At 40.8% G+C, this 18,337-nt stretch overlaps 1 protein-coding gene across 4 annotated transcripts in view; it reads right to left on the bottom strand.

Annotated features, from left to right (window-relative positions):
• Positions 1-14,174, bottom strand: part of RIN2 (Ras and Rab interactor 2) — a 76,048-nt gene extending 61,874 nt beyond the window's left edge. The window contains exons 1-2 of one of the 4 annotated variants that reach the window (XM_042462538.1): positions 14,059-14,096; positions 12,474-12,534 (exon numbers count right to left, since the gene is read on the bottom strand). The gene's annotated coding sequence lies outside the window, so the exon portion shown is untranslated. Of the gene's footprint in view, positions 1-11,261; positions 11,281-12,473; positions 12,535-14,058 lie in introns of those variants that run through there. The other 3 variants (XM_042462536.1, XM_042462541.1, XM_042462540.1) reach the window with 3 other exon arrangements.
• Positions 14,175-18,337: the final 4,163 nt, after the last annotated feature.

Raw genomic sequence — 18,337 nt, 5'->3', positions numbered from 1 at the left:
ATATATATATATATATATATATATATATATATATATATATATATATATATCCTAAAACAGCATTGTAAACTACAATATTGTACACAAGGGATTAAAATCTGGGTGACAGTACATTCACCCAGAGAACTTCACTTCCAGAAGTCCTAGTATAAAATTCATTCAGGCTTAGCACATCAAACCCAGCCTATGCTAGCTGTATTCAACCTAGCCCTTGTCTCAATCCTGTTCAACCTGTAGACAGAAAGTGGTTGGTTGAATGTATTCTTCCTTGATAAACAGTCATTATGTGCAGTCCAAATTCTTTTACTTGTATGAACAAGCTAAAAGTATTTCAGAGCACAAACTAGACTTAAATACATGAGTGTCACCATCATTGTGCTACAGTGAGATGATGTTTCAACTATTTATGGGAATCTGAGACTAGATTGTAGTTGGCTACTTGGTGTATACATTTCCAAGGGTGAGTCAATGGCCAAATCAACTCTGTTTCAGCTGTTTAGCAAGCCAACCAGAAAATCATTTAGATTTTCCATCACCCCCAGCCTGGCTGCCTCCCGAGGGGATAGCCACACTACGGAGGGCAAAGAAGGCTGCTGAGATCCTATGTTTTATCCTTGACTTATCCATGAGTCATATCAAAATCCCTAATTTTGGCCTCAAAACCTGCCCTCGACTTATACTTGAAGTTGACTTACAGTCGAATATATGAAAGTTGACTAGCTGGGCACTATTTAAATACATTTTTTTAAAAACCAAGATGTATGCTGAGAAACAAAACACTGGGTAGTTTTCTGCTACAGTATTCCAGAGGACTTTTTAGATCTGTTCAGAATACAGCGTTCATCACAGCTGCCTTCCACAACTAAAGAATCAATGAAAACAATAATGTGCTATACCAAGCATAGGTACCATATAACGGTCAAACTCAAAACATTACTAGAGTGTCTAGTGATATTGCCGGTTATATGCACACCAAATCTGGCACGATAGAGACTACTGTCGTTGATGTCGTTGTCCTCTTCCTCCTCATCATCTGTATATCACACTGTGAAGATATGGAATTGAAAGGAAAATGTCTTCTCAGGATAGGGGCATGCATAAATGGGGAAATATGGTCCATTCCATAAATCAGGACTAAGCAATACAGGACTTTGTAGGTCATGTCTGGAAACATACTGGCAGCTTGTGAAGATGTTGTAGTAAGGGAATTGTATGCTCCTTGTAAACAGTGCAAGTTAATATCTGACTGCAGCTTTTTGCATCAGCCGAAGTTTCCAAACACTCTTCAAAGGCAGCCCCACATAGAGCACATTACAAGATAAAATCAAAACGAAACTACGGTATGCGTCACAGAGACCATATAGATTCAACCCTTCAAGGGTCCGTGGAAAACTACAGGGTCTCAGTACACTAACTGCCCTGGCAGAATCCCAAATTCAGAATTTCATCATGGGTCCTCCCCACCACCACCAGTGTCAGCCCGGATTAGAACTTGGATGGGAGACTATCAAAGAATACTAGGTGCTGTAGCCTATATTTCAGAGGATGGAACTGGCAAAAAACACCTCTGAGGATTCCTAACCTACGAAAGCTCTATGAAATTCATGAGGTCACCACCAGTCCATACACACACAGAGACACTTTTCCCTAGAGTGATCAATTAATCAAAAAGAGGCTGGGGAAGAGGAAATGTCCTAACAACCTATGAGTACTGGGGACAGTCAGTTCTCTATCTCATGTTTCAGACACTGACTGAACAAAGAAGAAAAGAGAGGCATGGGCAGAGTGGCAGAGGGAAAGGAGCATTTCAGAGTTTTTCTTCCAGCCTTAGCATGTCTCAAGAAAATGCAGGGATAATTATTTATTGATGTGGGAATGTGAGAGTATCACAGGTATGTGTATGTAAAAGAGGAAGAGTGTCTTTGTTAGGGAGATAGCATGTATGGGAGGGTGAGAGTGGATGGTAAGCCTTCCGCTATAGAGCAGCAGCTCATTTACATTACCTATGCTATCCTACACATATGAACTCAGAGGTAAACCCTTTTCAATTCAATAGAGCTTACAATTTAGTAGACTTTTACTGAAGTGTAGCCCATGTAACACCCTAGAATGTCATTAGAATACATCACATTCTTTACAATAATCATGTTTTAGCAGCTATATGTATTTTAGCTAAATCCATTTACTTCCTGGAGGTAAGATATTGTATGTGATTCCCTCCTCCCTTTCTTTTTTTAAATCTTAACAATCCTGTGAAGTAGGTTAGACTGAAACTCAGCCAGTTCCTCAAAGTGACCTTACGAGCTATATGAAGAAACAGGTATATTTTATATGTGATATGTAATGGTGTTGAGCAGTTGGTGTGTCTGTATGTGTGTGTGAGAGAGAGAACATTAAGCTGATGCAGTGATCTGAAGTCCGAAAGCTCTCATTCTAAGCAGAGTTGGTTGATTTTACATTAATACACAGTATAGTATTTATAATCGTACTGCACTAAACCTCTGTACTTAGGGAAAATGTTTATTTATTTATTTATTTATTTATTTAATTTTTATGCTGCCTTTCTCCCAAATTGGACCCAAGGTGACTCACAAGATAAAACACTTTAAAAACTTAAAAAACAATCAAAATAACCTTGTTCAAAAAGTTAAATATTAGTATAATGATTTACTATAACCATAACCCAAGTTTATGCTTCAACTGCAGAAGCAGAAAAAGAAGAAATTGAAAAATTCTCTGCTGGAGTCCAGCAGGGAATTGATCAGATCACACCAAAATAGCACATATTGGTAAACATAGGTGATTGGAACACAAAATTAGGAAACAAAGCAGAACCAAACACTGTTCAAGAATGTGGACTAAGGTCAAGAAATGAAGCAGGGAAGTGACTGAGTTTGGTTGATCACAAACACATTAATAATAATAATAATAATTTGTTTTATTTATATACCGCTATTCCAAAGATCATAGCGGTGAACAGCAAGTAAGCTAATTAGCAAGTAATTCTATAGGGAATCAGAAGGGAAGACTGTATACAGTACATGGACATCACCTGATGTCTGATATAGATGCCAAATAGATTACATATCTGGAAGTAGAAGATGGAAAAGCACCATTCACTCTGAAAAAAACAATTCAGGGGCAGATTGTGGAACAGATCATGGACTGTTAATATCAAAAATTGTAGTAACGCTAAAGAAGAACACTAAGTCAATCACTCTGCCAAAACAAACTCCAAAGAACATTCAAGAAGAATGTTAAAATAATGTAAAAAATAGATCCACAGCATTAATCCTAATTGACTGCGAGCCAGATGAACCTGAGATTGAAATAAATGTCATTGTGAGGGAGGAATACAAAAAGACAGGAAGGAACTGCAGCCAAAAAGAAAGGAAAAATGGATGACAGATGAAACTCTTCAAGCGGTTAAGAATAGCTAAGAAGCAAAAGTAAATGTTGACAGAAACTGGATCAGAACCCTGAAGGCAATGGTTCAGCGACTTATGCACAGGTTCAAAGAACTACTATCTGTATAAAACACCAGGAGCTGGAGGGAGTTGCAGTTCAATATCATTTGGAAGGCCACCTGTTCCTCATCCACCATTTAATCTTTGTTTAGTCTTTCCAGTGCTGAATATATATTTTTAAAAAGCAGTTTAAATAAAGGCCCATTATATTACAAAGTTGTATGTACAGATATATATGGATATCTTAAGGTGCTACAAGTCTTCAAAACACAAAAATTAAAATAAAATAGTCCCAGGAAGAACCTGAACAGTTACTACTGAAATCAATAAAATCTACAACCAGTAAAAGATCTGGTGATTTGTTTTTATTGCGCAGTATTACATTTTTACTCTGTGTTTCTACTAGAAAGTGTTCAAGGCAGTTTAGAAACACATTTTAAAAACACTTTTAGAACAGTAGAATTAGTAAAATCATTATCATAAACAAAGCAGTTTTAAAAGCAAGGTTGAATGCTGAACCCTATTGAAGTTCACTAATTTGAATTTGTGGTGCCTCAGGGGCTTCCATATGAATGCCTCTTTGCGGTATCTATCATAAAACACTGTGCAGCTATTCCCTCTTTCCCCCTATAAATGAATTTATCATAGCAAGAAATAGTGACAGCAAAAGACGATTACAAGTGGAAGGCAACTACCACCATAAAATCCTGTGTATAAACTAGAGCGACTGTCTGGAATCACCTCTTGTACTCTCTCAGCATCTGGCAAATGGCAAAAGTTGTTGATTAACAAAGCCGATGCAGCATGACTTTAGCAACCCAAGGAAAAGCAGATGAGAAAGAACTCCAGGCTAAGGGCAAACAATAATTTCAAAGGAAAGGATCCCGTATTCAGCAAAAGCAAACAAGTATGTCAGGTTGCTAAGCTGGGGAAGACGCAACCATGAAAGATAAGCATATTGGTAGAAAACACCCAGGATCAACTTTCCCTCTCCAAGAATATGTGTCAGATGATAAAGATGAAGAAGAGGGGGGTTTCTACATTCTTGGTGAGCACTTCCAGATGCAGGTTTTTACAAATGATTGCCCTGCATCATTACACTGAATGTTACGGGGGCTTCAAACAGCATAACTCTCAATTGTTTTACCACTGCTTCTTTAGTCTTTTTTTCCCCCTTACCCAGGAAAATCCATTTCCAAGAGGGGGAAAAAATGGAATGGCTGCAAAGTACCATTTAATTGTTAACATGAGGGGCCTTCCATCTCACAATGCCTGAAGTAGTTTATTTCAGATAGGATTGGTATTTGACTAAGTGCTCACCATTATGGTTTGGCCTCTGCACAAGCTGGAGAACTCTGTGGAGAGAACAATAGTGTTCCTTTCACTTGAAACTGGGCTTTGGAGTAGGCAGAAAACAACCTGTGTGGCTTCAGTCTGACACAAGAACCCACTCTTCCCTTCCCACAAGTGGAGCAAAATTGGTGTTTCACACAATGCGGCAGAAGCCTTTGTGTTGGTGCCAAACTTCAGCAGCTCACAATGGGAGACAGAAGCATTTTCTATGTCATTTTGAACAAAGGGTCCTGGAATGAGATAAAGCTAGCACCACTGAAGCCGAGTCTACATCTGTTCCTATGTCTTTGTGGTCTTATACCTGAGGTTTCGCTCCAGAACACCTACACAATGTCACTTCTCTCGTCATACAAAGCTCTCCTCAAACCCCACTTTTCTTCATTCCTCCTCATCTCCCAATGAAATTAAGCCTACGTATGTAGGCCAGTGTGGCATTGTGGTTTGAGGGTTGAATTACAACTCTGGAGACCAGGGTTTGATTCTTTGCTCAGCTATAAACCCACTGGTGACCACTGGTAAGTCACAAACTCTCCACCTCAGGTAAAATGTTAAGCACTGGGTAACAGAAGCCAATAAGAAATCTCCTCTGAGCAAATATTGCCAAGAAAACCTATGATAGGGCCAAGTCGGCAATGACTTGAAAGCCCACAACAATGTATAAATACCTCCCTGTCCTATTTACATTCAACAATTTTTTTCCTTTTGCTTTTTTGCCTTCCTTTCTTTCGTCAGATTTCACATCATTAAGGCCCTTCGAGCTGAAGGGATCAATACTCTCATTTTTGTTCCTCGATAAAGTGCTCTAAACATTGTTGGTTGTATATAAGAGAAATTACTGCCAGTCTACAATGAAGTAGCCATTAAGAACTACATCCAGCTATGGGTTATCAGTACTCTAACTGGAACTGATACATTAAGTCAATGGGAAGCTGGTAAACCAACGTTTCCATTCTAAGTGGATCTACTGTAATCAGAACTAACAACTGGATTTAGACTCAAGCTCAGTCAAGTCTTGTACCATGAAGTTGCACCCTAAAACAGTAAAACAGTCATGGAACTTCATTGCCACTACCTCTGCTGTTGGAAGCAATACGTATGAGAACTGTCCATCTTCTGGTCTAAAGCTTTCCTCATCTTCAACTGATAAATGTTGCCACCTATAGCCAAGATATTATTCAACTACTGGTGGAGCAGAGTTCTAGAGAGGTTCTGGGACTCCCAGCTGTTCCTTTACTCAGCTGTGCAATTGCCAATAAATGGATGGTGGCAAACCTGTACCCAGATGCCTCCTAGCTGTACATAGCCTGGGAAATAAGGAGTCCACATTCTCCTGGATTTCTAGTGTATTCACTGGAGGTGAGGAACAATAAAAGCTGCATCTTTTTCTACAGCTGCCCATGGCAGCCAGAAAACACCTGGTGGAGCCCTGCCCTCTTCCACCTACTCACTGGCTATGTGGTGCTCCCAAGTCTTTGGCTACAACTGCACAACGGGAAAAGGGCACAGTTCAAGAAGATACTGGACACCACCTCAAACAATGATGGTTACACCAATGTAAGTATCCAAGGAGATTCTGACCCTTGATCACATTAATAAAATGCCTAACATGTATGCATATTTATGGAGGTTTCATAGTGCAGCTCTGATAAGCGAGCCACTCCTTGATTGAGAAAGCACATGAATCTCACTCAATCCAAACTGAAATATTGCCTCCAAGTACAGTGCCTTCACTGGGCCATCTGTTACCAGCATAGCTCTTCCATTTATTTGTACTCCCACCCCACCCCCACATACACTTTTGCATGACAATGCAAATAATGAATTTTGGAAATTAGCTATTATGTATTTGGATACTGCATATTTCAGGTCACTAAGACTTCTGATCATCACCAATGTCATGTTTATATTACATGAATAAGCAAAATGAAGAAATTGATGTAATACCTCTTGGTGTATATAGGGTTTCCTGAACATCTTGTTAATCCATGCAGAGACACTTATCCTGCTGAGTGGATCGTGTAGTGCTGTTTTTCAAAGGTTATATAGCTTGTGAACAAACTCTTGCTCAAACAAACTCTTGGGCATATTTCAAAGGCATTGCCGTGTTAGTTTGGAAAATCAGTATGCAAAGGGATCTAGTAGTACCTGAGAGACTAACTGAAAAAAAGGAGTTGGTAGCATATTGGGCATATTTTGCGTGTGTCCCTTCAAGTCACCTGTCAGCATATGGTGACCCCATGAATTTCATAAAGTTTTCTTAGGCAAAGAATGCTCCAAGATGGTTTTGCCAGCTCATTCCTCTGAACTACAGCCTACAGCACTTGGTATTCATTAACACTCTCCCATCCAAGTACTAACTAGAGCTGACTCTGCTTAGCTTCTAAGATCAGATGGGATCTAGTACCTTTAGAGTATTTAGGCTCACATAGGCCTGTTACAGACTGCCAAAATAAAGCTGCTTTGGGTCTCTTTGGAGGTATACTATTTAAATGATGCATGGGTCCTAAGAGTCTGGAGGTCGCACCAAAGCCACACTCCATTCCTAAGCACTGGAGTACAGCTTTGGTGCAGCTTCCGGATTCTTAGGATGCATGCATCATTTAAACAGCATACCTCCAAAGAGACCCGAAGCAGCTTTATTTTGGCAGTCTGTAATAGGCCATAATCTTTGACAAAGTCTGAACTGGTATATCTGTACTTTGCTGTAAGATTAGACACATATAATACTTTGTGAGCTCTCCAAATCTTCAAGGATCACAAAGTTCTTGGAGGAATGCCACCCCATCAAATATTATTGAACCATTGTTCAGTAAACCAGGGTCAGTAAGGGCTAAGCAAAACAAACAAATGCACCACAACTTCTGAGAAATTGAATGCTAATGTCCAAGGATGGAATATTTTTCCTCCCAGATCAAAAAGGTAGTCTTTTAAGCAAAGATAAAACAGAACTGACTTTTTGCCAGAGAGTCCTACATAAGAGCTGATCCCGCAGAGCAGAGCAACTGCACTCTTCCTACTTTTGACCCAGCTCTAGAAGTCCTGTGGAGACTGCCTTCCTTGATCTTTTTTGTGCTTATTGAGACAATGTGTTCACATTTTACTCTATACATTTATTATTTCCATTTATATTCCATTTACATATTCCATTTCGTTTAATGAATTCAAGGTGAAGTAAATAGCTCTCCTGTCCCTTACTTTACACTAACAACCCTGTATGATGGACAGAAGAGCTCATGTCCATCCTCTGCTGATATGTAGCTATCAGAATATGTTCCGAAGTGAGGCTGGAAATAAGTGTGAGGAACAGAAAAACAATTTGGCAATTAACGGTCAGTTTTGTTAATTTGTGACAAGTTAATGCACACTGGGGCAAAAATCCCATATTTATAAATACTAGAGTTGATGGAATCTGACCAAGAAAAAGATACTGTGGTCATAATGGATAAGCTCAGTGCAAAGGTCAATCCACTGTGCAATAGAGGGCAGCAGGAAGCAAATTCCATGTTGGGCACAATTAGAAAAGGAATGGAAAGTAAGAATGCCAGCTCCATTTGACTCTTGTACAAATCTATGGCTCGACCACCCTTGGAATACTGTGTAAAATCTGCTCATCTCACTGGACTTGAAAAGGGATAGTGTAAAAATAAGATAGCTGCAAAAAGGGCAAACAAAATTATCAAGGCACTGAAATAATTAAAAATGAAGAAAGACTACAATGGTCTATTTGTGTTAGGAAAAGGAATATAAGGAGACGCACAACAGAAATGTATATAAGATTATGTATAGTGAAGATTCTTGATGAATAAAAAGAAATACTGCTTTGCATTGGTCACAATTAAACTATTACATCCACTTCCACAAGGTATGTGTAATGACTGTTACCAACCTGACTTGTTTTAAAACAGGGTAGACATAGCAATGGAGACTAAGGCTAGACTATTGCACTAAATACATCTTTGTTCTTATCTAACATGGTGTAAGGGAGGGTGCAAGTTTGCAATATATTCCCAGTTTCCCAAGGAGACTGGAAATGTTTCATTTACAACAGTTTATAGACCGAACTACTGTAAGCAATGACTTCTGATTCTCATGAAGGTTTCACAAACATCCAACATCCTCTTTGCAGAAGACGTCTAAATAATTATATGTTGTTCCAGTACTCTCAAACACTTTGTGTGGCATAAATGGACAATAAAATGTATTTGATGAAGGACACCACACATAATATTAGGCAAGAACAGCATCCCAAATCATCTCCCTGCAGAACAGGTTTAGGTCTTCAGAAACGGAACTGCTGGGCAGACAACAAGCGTTCTTCAAAAGTGAACCGACAGGACTGTGCAAACTGCTGATATAAAAGCTAGGGTAGGGAAAGGAAATCTGGAGAGCGAGAAGAGGAATGAGTCGGGAGAAAGACAAAGACAACAATTCCTCTGCCATGTCAACAAGACAGGGAGGAATGCTGGGCTGCTGCATTTTTAAACCTCTTTCACTTTTCACAGTATAGAGAAGTAAAGCAAAATCCAAAATCCACAAAACTGATATCTTTATTTTACCAACTAAAAGTACAACTATATCATGCAAGCTTTCAAAGCTTTGCTAGCTTCTTTATCAGGCAAAGTGTTAAAAATCATAAAGGATAAGAAAGGCTATGATGTTAGAGGTACAAGCCTACAGCTATTACTTCTGTTCTCAGTTATGAGGGATCTTAACGCAGGCAAAGAGGCAAAAACTGGTATCTTCAAATCCAGGAAACATATTGAGGGGTGGCTGTGTTACCCATGCAGCAAAACACAACAAAATACAGATTCCACAAAACAGTGATTTTGGACATTGTTACATCTGCTGCACGGCCAGCACAGCTACCCCTGAATGTGTTTCCTGGATTTGAAGATATCAAATTGTGTCACAACAAGGAAAGGTTTAAAAAGAGGGAGATAATGGATTGTAACTTAACTCTTTGAGGTTTCTACCTCCAGCAAAGGTTAAATTCTTTATAACTGGCAAGTTTTACCTATACAGAACCTACAAGTTTTTCCTGATATAACAGTATACACTGCTTGAGAAAGCCAGTGCTCCCTGCCTAAGAAAAGGGCAGTTAGCGCAGATTTCAAGGGAAGTTTATTTTCTGTTTCCAATGGAGTTGAAATTTTATTGCCTGTCATTTATTGCCCTTTGTCCATAGTCCCCACATGGCCAAGAAGAGAAGTGGCCTCTCCCTGCACTGAGACCCTTCAAGATCATTCTAACTGACAACAGAAACAGCACCTGAGATAAAATGTAGGCATGTGCATCTAACATCGTCACTTTTCTTCTCCTGCATGATTTTAACACCTTTGTGTGATAAAGAAACCAGTGAAGCTTTGAAAGCTTGCTTGATGTATTTTGTGCATTTTAGTTGGCCCCATAAAAGTATCGTTGTTATGTCGATTTTGTGGTATATTGCTGAACGGCCAGCACAGCTACCCCTGAATATGTTCCACAGTAGATGCAATTTATTTTATATATTAGTACTGAACCTATTCTCTAGTTATCAGTCCTTATGCACAGAGATCTGCAGAAGTACTAAAAACTCTAGGGTTGGTAAGTATTCAGACATAGACTATGCATGCTTGGCAATCACAGACCACTGGGATTTGGGAGCCAGAAAACCAGAACAGGGAATGAGATTAAGTCTCTTGGAGGAGGGAATGGCTGGCTATCCCCGCAGCTCTGACCAAGAAGGAGCACTGCACACTGCAAAATCTCGCCACAGATCCCACTTACATCTTGTAATAAGTCTTAGATCAAAACACAGCTTATTGTTCAATTACCAATGGTTCACCAAAAAATCCTTCCCCATGTGGACTACCCATTATAGAGGCAGAAAAATGGTAACACCCATCCTGAATGTCTGGTAATATAGAAACCATCATTTCCCTTGAGTGATGCCATTTTATCGCTTGGAATCTCTATGAGGAAAATCATGTCAAGATTTTGAGCTGGAAATGAGAAAGGAAATTAATATAATTTTACACTAGATGTCCAAATGATAGCAAGGTTGTGTTTCTCTAGGCTTCCTTCTTCCCACTTTACAATCTGTATGTTGCGTTTCCATGCTACCTCCAGGTAAATTACTTATGGTATATCATGCTTTTCCCACTGTACTGGGACTCAAGATAGCTTGTAAAATATTAAAACCAGTACAAATTAAAAATGCAACCAAAGTTATTTAAAATGCAATCAAACAATCTATAGAAATACTGTAAAACCATTTAAGACATCATTAAAACCCCATTTTGGGAGAGTGGAAGGATATAAATTCAATGAAATAAAATAAATAAAAAATAGAAGATGAAGAACTAAAAGACACTAATACACCATTAAAAGCCAACTCCAAACAATTCCCAAAAGCCTGTCAGAATCGAATAGTCTTGATTTGCCACAATGGAGTCATCCTACCCAGATTCTCTAGGGAGGGAATTCCAAAGCTTGGGAGCAGCAACTGAGAACAACCCACCTAAAAAAAATTGACAAGGTGATGGGATTAAAGAAAAAGCCTCCTCTGAAGAGCTTAGAGCTGGGAGAGTCTCATAGAAACACAGTCCATCAGAAAGCTTTTTATGAATGAGTATGCCACAAGTTTATGTATGAGCAATCCTCACATTTAGCCTCTGAGTATTCCTTGTTTAAGATTTGAGAGATTCATGGAGTCACCATAAGTCAACAGGTGATCTGAAGGCATGCACACAGAGAGAGAGACCAACAGAAGAAACTTGTGAACACTACTCCCTACATAGATTGGGAAGGTTTTCAAGGAATACCAGTACATAAGTAATTCATTTTGTGGCTGTCTAGAGGCAGTTCAAACATTTTGTTAGCAGCCCATAAACAAATAAAAATCTAGTCACAAGACAGGCAAAACAAGAAACCTTTCTAGTGCGTTATATACATCCTGCAAAACGTAATCGAAATACTGTACATTCATTAATTGTTTTATTATATTTTTGTCGTACGTGGGACGAAAACTCAGCCCAAAACTGGGAACGGGCTATCAAAATAGGCTTCTGGTCTATGTTTTGGTATAAAGGGTATGTGGAAGCATCCAGGTTCTCAATCAGCAGGGAATTAAGACCTACCCATATTGGTAAAGCACACCTCATTTTAGGCAGTATGGACCAGCACAGCTCTATCCTGATTATTCCAAACAAGATGATCAAATGTAACACAGCATTCTTGATATGATCCGTTACAACAGTGAAAATGAGGAACAAAGTACGTAAAAGATACGTAGCTCTATAGTACTCATTTTCAAGGAGAGCTCAGCTTTAGCGCTCTTCCTATACTGGGATGTGTGGTGGGAAGGAAGAGGAAGAAGTCAGCTCTCAGTTTCGGAATGAAAAGCGAAGGGTAACCACAAAGCATTTCTTCTAACCTGGAATCTCTGCCTCCCTAACCACAGAGATGTGGAGCATCTTACAGCAGTCAAAGGCAGTAAAAACAACCCGAGGAAGGCAGAAAGATTCTTCCAGGACCGTACCGACATTTGTATCCAAATGCACCCGAGGAACTAGACTGAAGTTTAGGAACGCTCCTGCTGCCAACTTCTTCCTTTCAGTGAGTCTCAAAGGTGCCACAAGATCTCTCTACATACAATATTGGCGTGTATAGTACCTGTCCCGTTCTATGCAGTTAGACTATAACGTCAAGGATCATCTAATCCGAACGCTGTTACCTATGAATGTAAAGCAACAAAGAAGGTATAGCAACAAAGAAGTGTTTACCAAAACATGCTTCGCACACAGGCACCTATCAGCAAGCTAGGATTCCCCTCAACTTCTTGCTGAGTATAAACTAATGTTTGCTTCTGAAAGGATGAGGATGGAGCAAGGGTTTTGCATCAGTATCCAGTTCAAAAAATGATGCCACAATTATGTGAAAGACCTCTGCTGGAGATCCTGTAGTAGAGTGATTCCCATATGAAGTTTTAAAAAATGTCAAGCTAGATAGATCATGGTCTAATCTTGCAAAAAATGGCTCCCTAAATGCCTTGGTATTTTAGCCTTTAGAGGAACACATACCTGTTTAAGTTAACTAGTTCCCTCCTATTTCATGAATAAATCTCTTCCTCTTTGGTAAACCTATCTCCCACAGTCTTCATTAAGTTCCTACTTCCTGCTCCTGTTAAATATTAAGGATAACGAAACCTTTTGAGGTGCAACGTGGAGAAGCAGTCTGAAATCATTTTAACAGCTCTTGAACACGCAGAGTCCTGTGATCTGTAGTTTGGTGAGGTACAGGACTTGGGATTCTCAGAACTATAGCTCAGGGGGCACTCCATTGATGCAGATCTCTGGAAGAGAATCCCCAAGTATCTCAACAAAGCAACAAGCCACAGCTTTCTGCAAGAGGGAGCCATGATGGTTAAACTGGAATCGGACTACAGTGGCTGCATCCACACACTGTGGAAATGATCCACTTTAACTTCCATGTGTCAATGCTATGGGATTTTGGGAATGGTAGTTTGCTGCGGTAGCAGAGCTTTGCTACAATCCCCAGAATCTCATAGCATGGGGCCATGGCAGTTAAAGTGGTGTCAAAGTGGTTTATTTCTGCAGTGCGGGCACAAACTGTAAAACTGCGTAATAGAGGCACTCTCAGGCTAATCATCCTGGGATTTTTGTATGTGGAGAAATCTTGCAGCACCTTTGAGACAAACTGAAAAAGAAAGAAATTGGCATTATTGTTATTATTATTATTATCTATTGTTTTCCATAATAATAACATGCGCTTTCCAAGGCTTCCTAGTCTACTCCCTGAGATGCTTTCGGTGTAGTCCAAATACATCTGAGGAAGTAGACCGAGGTCCAAGACACACTGCAGAGATAATCCATTTTGAGACCTTGGCTCAGTGCTAGGGAATCCTGGGAAGTGTAGTTTATTGTGGCCCCAGAGCTCTCTGACAGAGAAGGCTCAATGACTGACAAAACTACAGCTCCCAGGATTCCCTAGCACTGAGCCAGGGCAGTTAAAGTGGTCTCAAACTAGATTATTTCTGCAGTGTGTTGTGGACCTGAAGTCTACTGCATCCACACTGGAGAAATAACCCGGCTCCGCTCTGGGCCCCACAACAAACTCCAACTCCCAGAATTCCATAGCAGAGAGCCAGACAGCAAGTTAAAGCGCTGCCAAAGCTGATTATTTCTCCAGTATGGGTGCCCCCCCCCTCAAGAGACCCAGACCCAGAGACCCCCTTTACCTCAGGAGCCTGACCCAGAAGCAACAAGCGGCGGTGGCCGGGCTTTGTCTCTCCTTCTCGGCCTCGCCTCTGGCTCCAGCGGAGCTCTCGGGGCGGAGCAGCCGCGTCAGGCCTCCCCCAACCCGGCCTCTTCCCGCCTTCCTTCCCGCCCCCGGGGAGGGAGAGAGCATAAGGCCGCCTCCGCGCTGGAGAAATAACCCGCTTTCACTCCGCTTTAAACGGTGGAAGCCTGTGGTGGCACCAGGGAAAAGTACCCCTTTCACACACTGAGGGGAGTGCAGTACTTGCCCATAAGGAAACCATATTTGCCCATGGGCAAGCAATCCCAATGTATCCCTATGGGCAAGCAATCCCACTGATCCCCATGGGCAAGCAATCCCCAATCATTCCCTATGGGCAAGCAATCCCCAATGTATCCCCTATGGGCAAGCAATCCCCAATGTATCCCTAGGGGCAAGCAGATCCCCAATGTACCCTAGGGCAAGCATGCCCATGATTCCCTATGGCAAGCAATCCCCATGATTCCCTATGGGGCAAACAATCCCCACTGTATCCCTATGGGCAAGCAATCCCCAATGTATCCCTATGGGCAAGCAATCCCAATGATTCCCTATGGCAAGCAATCCCCAATGTATCCCTATGGGCAAGCAATCCCCACTGTATCCCTATGGGCAAGCAATCCCCAATGTATCCCTATGGGCAAGCAATCCCCAAGTATCCCTATGGGCAAGCAATGCCCAATGATTCCCTATGGGCAAGCAATCCCCATGATTCCCTATGGGCAAACAATCACCCACTGTATCCCTATGGGCAGCAATCCCCAATGTATCCCTATGGGCAAGCAACCCAATGATCCCTATGGGCAAGCAATCCCCAATGTATCCCTATGGGCAAGCAATCCCCACTGTATCCCTATGGGCAAGCAGATCCCCAATGTATCCCTAATGGGCAGGAGCAATGCCCCAATGTACCCTATGGGCAAGCAATTCCCATGATTCCTATGGGCAAGCAATCCCCAATGATTCCCTATGGGCAAGAACAATCCCACTGTATCCCTATGGGCAAGCAATCCCAATGTATCCGAATGGGCAAGCAATCCCCAATGATTCCCTATGGGCAAGCAATCCCCACTGTATCCCTATGGGCAAGCAATCCCCAATGATTCCCTATGGGCAAGCAATCCCCAATGATTCTCTATGGGCAAGCAGTCCTCAATGATTGGTAGTTTGTGGTGGTTTGAGTGTTGGACTATGACTCTGGAGATGGGGATTCAATTCCCTGCTCAGCCATGAAATGCAGTGGATGACCTGTCCTTGGGCAAGTCCCATGCTCTCAGCCTCAGCGGAAGGCATCCTCCTCTGAACAAATCTTGCCAAGAAAACCCCATGATAGGATCACCCTGAGTTGGAAATTACTTGAAGGCACACAACAATAACAACAAATAAATATCATCATCATTTCTGTGTGACATAACATTTGCAAGGGTTGTTCATGCATGGGTCTTTGTGCTTCCTTACTTACAATTCAGACAACACACACCTTGTTCCAATTCACTCTACATTCCTGATATCGGCAGGATTTTCATTCCATAGTAAAGTCCAAAATTTAAAATAACAGTGATTGGATATGATTCCACCTCCCTGTGCACCCATAGAAAGTGTTGTTTTCAGCAAGTGCATGCTATTTCTGGTGTCATAATGATAATGAGGGTACTTCTTCATACCCCAACTCCTCCTTCCTCTACTTTTCCCACTTTCTCACCTTTGTTTAGATTAATTGCTGGTAATTTAACAGTAACAAATGTCAGTTGAACAATGGGATGAATCAGAGTCTGTCCATTCATGCCAGTTTTGTCTAGGTTCATCCATATATCTGCTCTGTCCATCTTTTTTTCTCTGTGCATGTGTAAGACAGAGAGAAAGAATATTGATTTCAAAATCCACTTTGGTGCTTCCTAGTTGGCAAAATTTCTACAAAATCACTCTGTTTCTGAAAATATAAATCCACACTATTAATCTGTGCAGAGTAGGGGTTGGTATGAAACCTTTCTTCCATGTCCCACCATTTCCCATACGGAGGCATGGCAACCTTAACATTTTGTATATGTATATCATAAGGAGATACAAATAAATACTAATGTTTGTGTTTAGTTTTGCCTGTAAAATGACTCATTCTGCACCTTTATATGCCCTTACTGTACAGTTAATGCAGAGACAAGATACCCAAAAGCATCTTGTGTAGGATGACAAAATTGCCCTCCCTCCCCAATTGCCTATTTATGTTTATTATGGGAGAATAGCTCCCTCTCCCTCTCCATGAATGAAAAACAGTTTTTGCCTGGTGATGGGGATGGGGAGGTAAGTATGGATGGGGAGGGTATGTATTAAGGATTGTTAGTCCAGGGGTGATGGGGATCAAGAAATGCATAGAAAGGGACAAAATGGGATATTTTAATCTGAACATGGCTGATGCTACTTGTCAGTTGAAAGGTGGATCAGGGAACAAGGATTCAGCCTATGCTGTTTGGGATTGCACTCCCCCTGAAAGCTCAGGTTTGTAGCTTGGGTATAATCTTTAGGGTCATTCAGACATCATTTCTTGTAGTGAGATGATGCAAATCATCTCACTGACACATTCCGGGTTGGTTATTCACACTATGGAACCGCATCGATGCACATCTCTGGAAGTTCAGTTGCTTATACATGCAAGCATTTACATAAAGATGGAGTCAACAATGTAAATGCCTTCAGAACACATTTAAGGCATGCAGCTTTTCATTCTGGGTCTATTCGCACCAGTTATTGTCACTAGCGACAATGCAGATCTTTTTTTAAAAAATTGAGGGAAAACCCTGATATTGATTATCCTGGATAAATGGATGTTTTGGCAGCCCCGACTCAAAACTTAATTGGGTGCATTAGGGATGCATGTGAAGAACAGAGATTCAACCCAGATTCATTCTGGATTATTTTCACAGTGTGAATAACCTCTTTGACTCAGCCACATGAGCCTAGAGGCATAGGTGTTTTTCCACAGTTAAAGCCAGTGTGCCAGCTGCCCCAATTCCTGAAGATGCCAGTTCTGGCAAAGATGACACACAGCATTACACCCCATGTGGATTACCATAACACTATGTAAGGCTGCCTTTGAAAACTACAGATCCAAAATACTGCAGCCAGGCTGTTGGCCAGGGCTGATAGCCGGGAACCTGTAACTCCTTTGTTGGAACAGTGTCACTAGTTGGCAGTTTGTTTCTGGGCACAATTCAAAATGTTGGTTACGACCTATAAATCCCTATGGCTAGGGTCCAGACTATCTGAAAGACTGTATCTTGCAATATAAGCCTGCTCAAGTTTTAAGATCCTTGTTGGAGAGCTTTCTCATGGTCCTCTCACCATCACAGGAGTGTTTGGTGAGGGCATGGGAGAGAGCCTTCTTGGTGGGCCGCTCCCAGGCTATAGAATTCCCTCCCATGGGAGGCTAGGTTGATCTCTTTTCTTTCTGCCAGCCGTGCAAAGACTTTTTTGTTTACCCAGGCCTTTGATTGTTAACTGGCTACAGCAGAATGTCTTTTAACTGAGATATGCTGTATTTTTGCCTTTGACTGACTGACTTTTTAACAGCTCACAATTTAAGTTTTTATACAAATATGACTATTTGTCTTTTAACTTTTGTATTACTCATTGTTTTTTAATTTAATTTATTAATTTGGAGTATTTATACCTCACTCTTCAGCCACAATGACTCTCAGAGCGGCTTACATTTTTAAAAAATTATTATGAACCAACTTAGATCTCATATTGAGAGAAAGGCAGGATATAAGTACATAAATAGATAGATAGATCCCTTTCACACACATTTTAAAAAAAGTTCTGAAAAGCATTGCTGTCACTGATAGTGAGACACTGAGGAAATAAGGGGAATGTCTTAACATGATGATCTTTCAATAGAAGAAACATGGAATTAAATGGCAGGAGAAACAAATATATATCTGATAAATGTGGAAAGTAGAGCTTAAAAGGCAGGCATCTAAATAGTCCCTTTGTCAGTAGTGACAATTGTCTTTGGGGTTGTGATTCTGAGCACATTTATTAACACCAGGCATCCAGTGATGCTCCAAGGTACTGCTTTGCCTTCTTAAAGGTAATCACAGGTATTCCTCCTAATAGGAAAAAAATTATATTACTGATAGGTTAGTTGCATTTATGTTGCTTTTAATATACTTTCTTCTCCTTTCGTGATTTGCTTGCAGGTCAGGGAAGGCTGGTTCACACCAGAA

The sequence above is a fragment of the Sceloporus undulatus genome, chromosome 4 (genome assembly GCF_019175285.1).
Source record: "Sceloporus undulatus isolate JIND9_A2432 ecotype Alabama chromosome 4, SceUnd_v1.1, whole genome shotgun sequence".
Classification (NCBI taxonomy): domain Eukaryota; kingdom Metazoa; phylum Chordata; class Lepidosauria; order Squamata; family Phrynosomatidae; genus Sceloporus; species Sceloporus undulatus.
The sequence above is the reverse complement of the archived record's forward strand: the minus strand, read 5'-3'. Positions and strand labels throughout refer to the sequence as shown.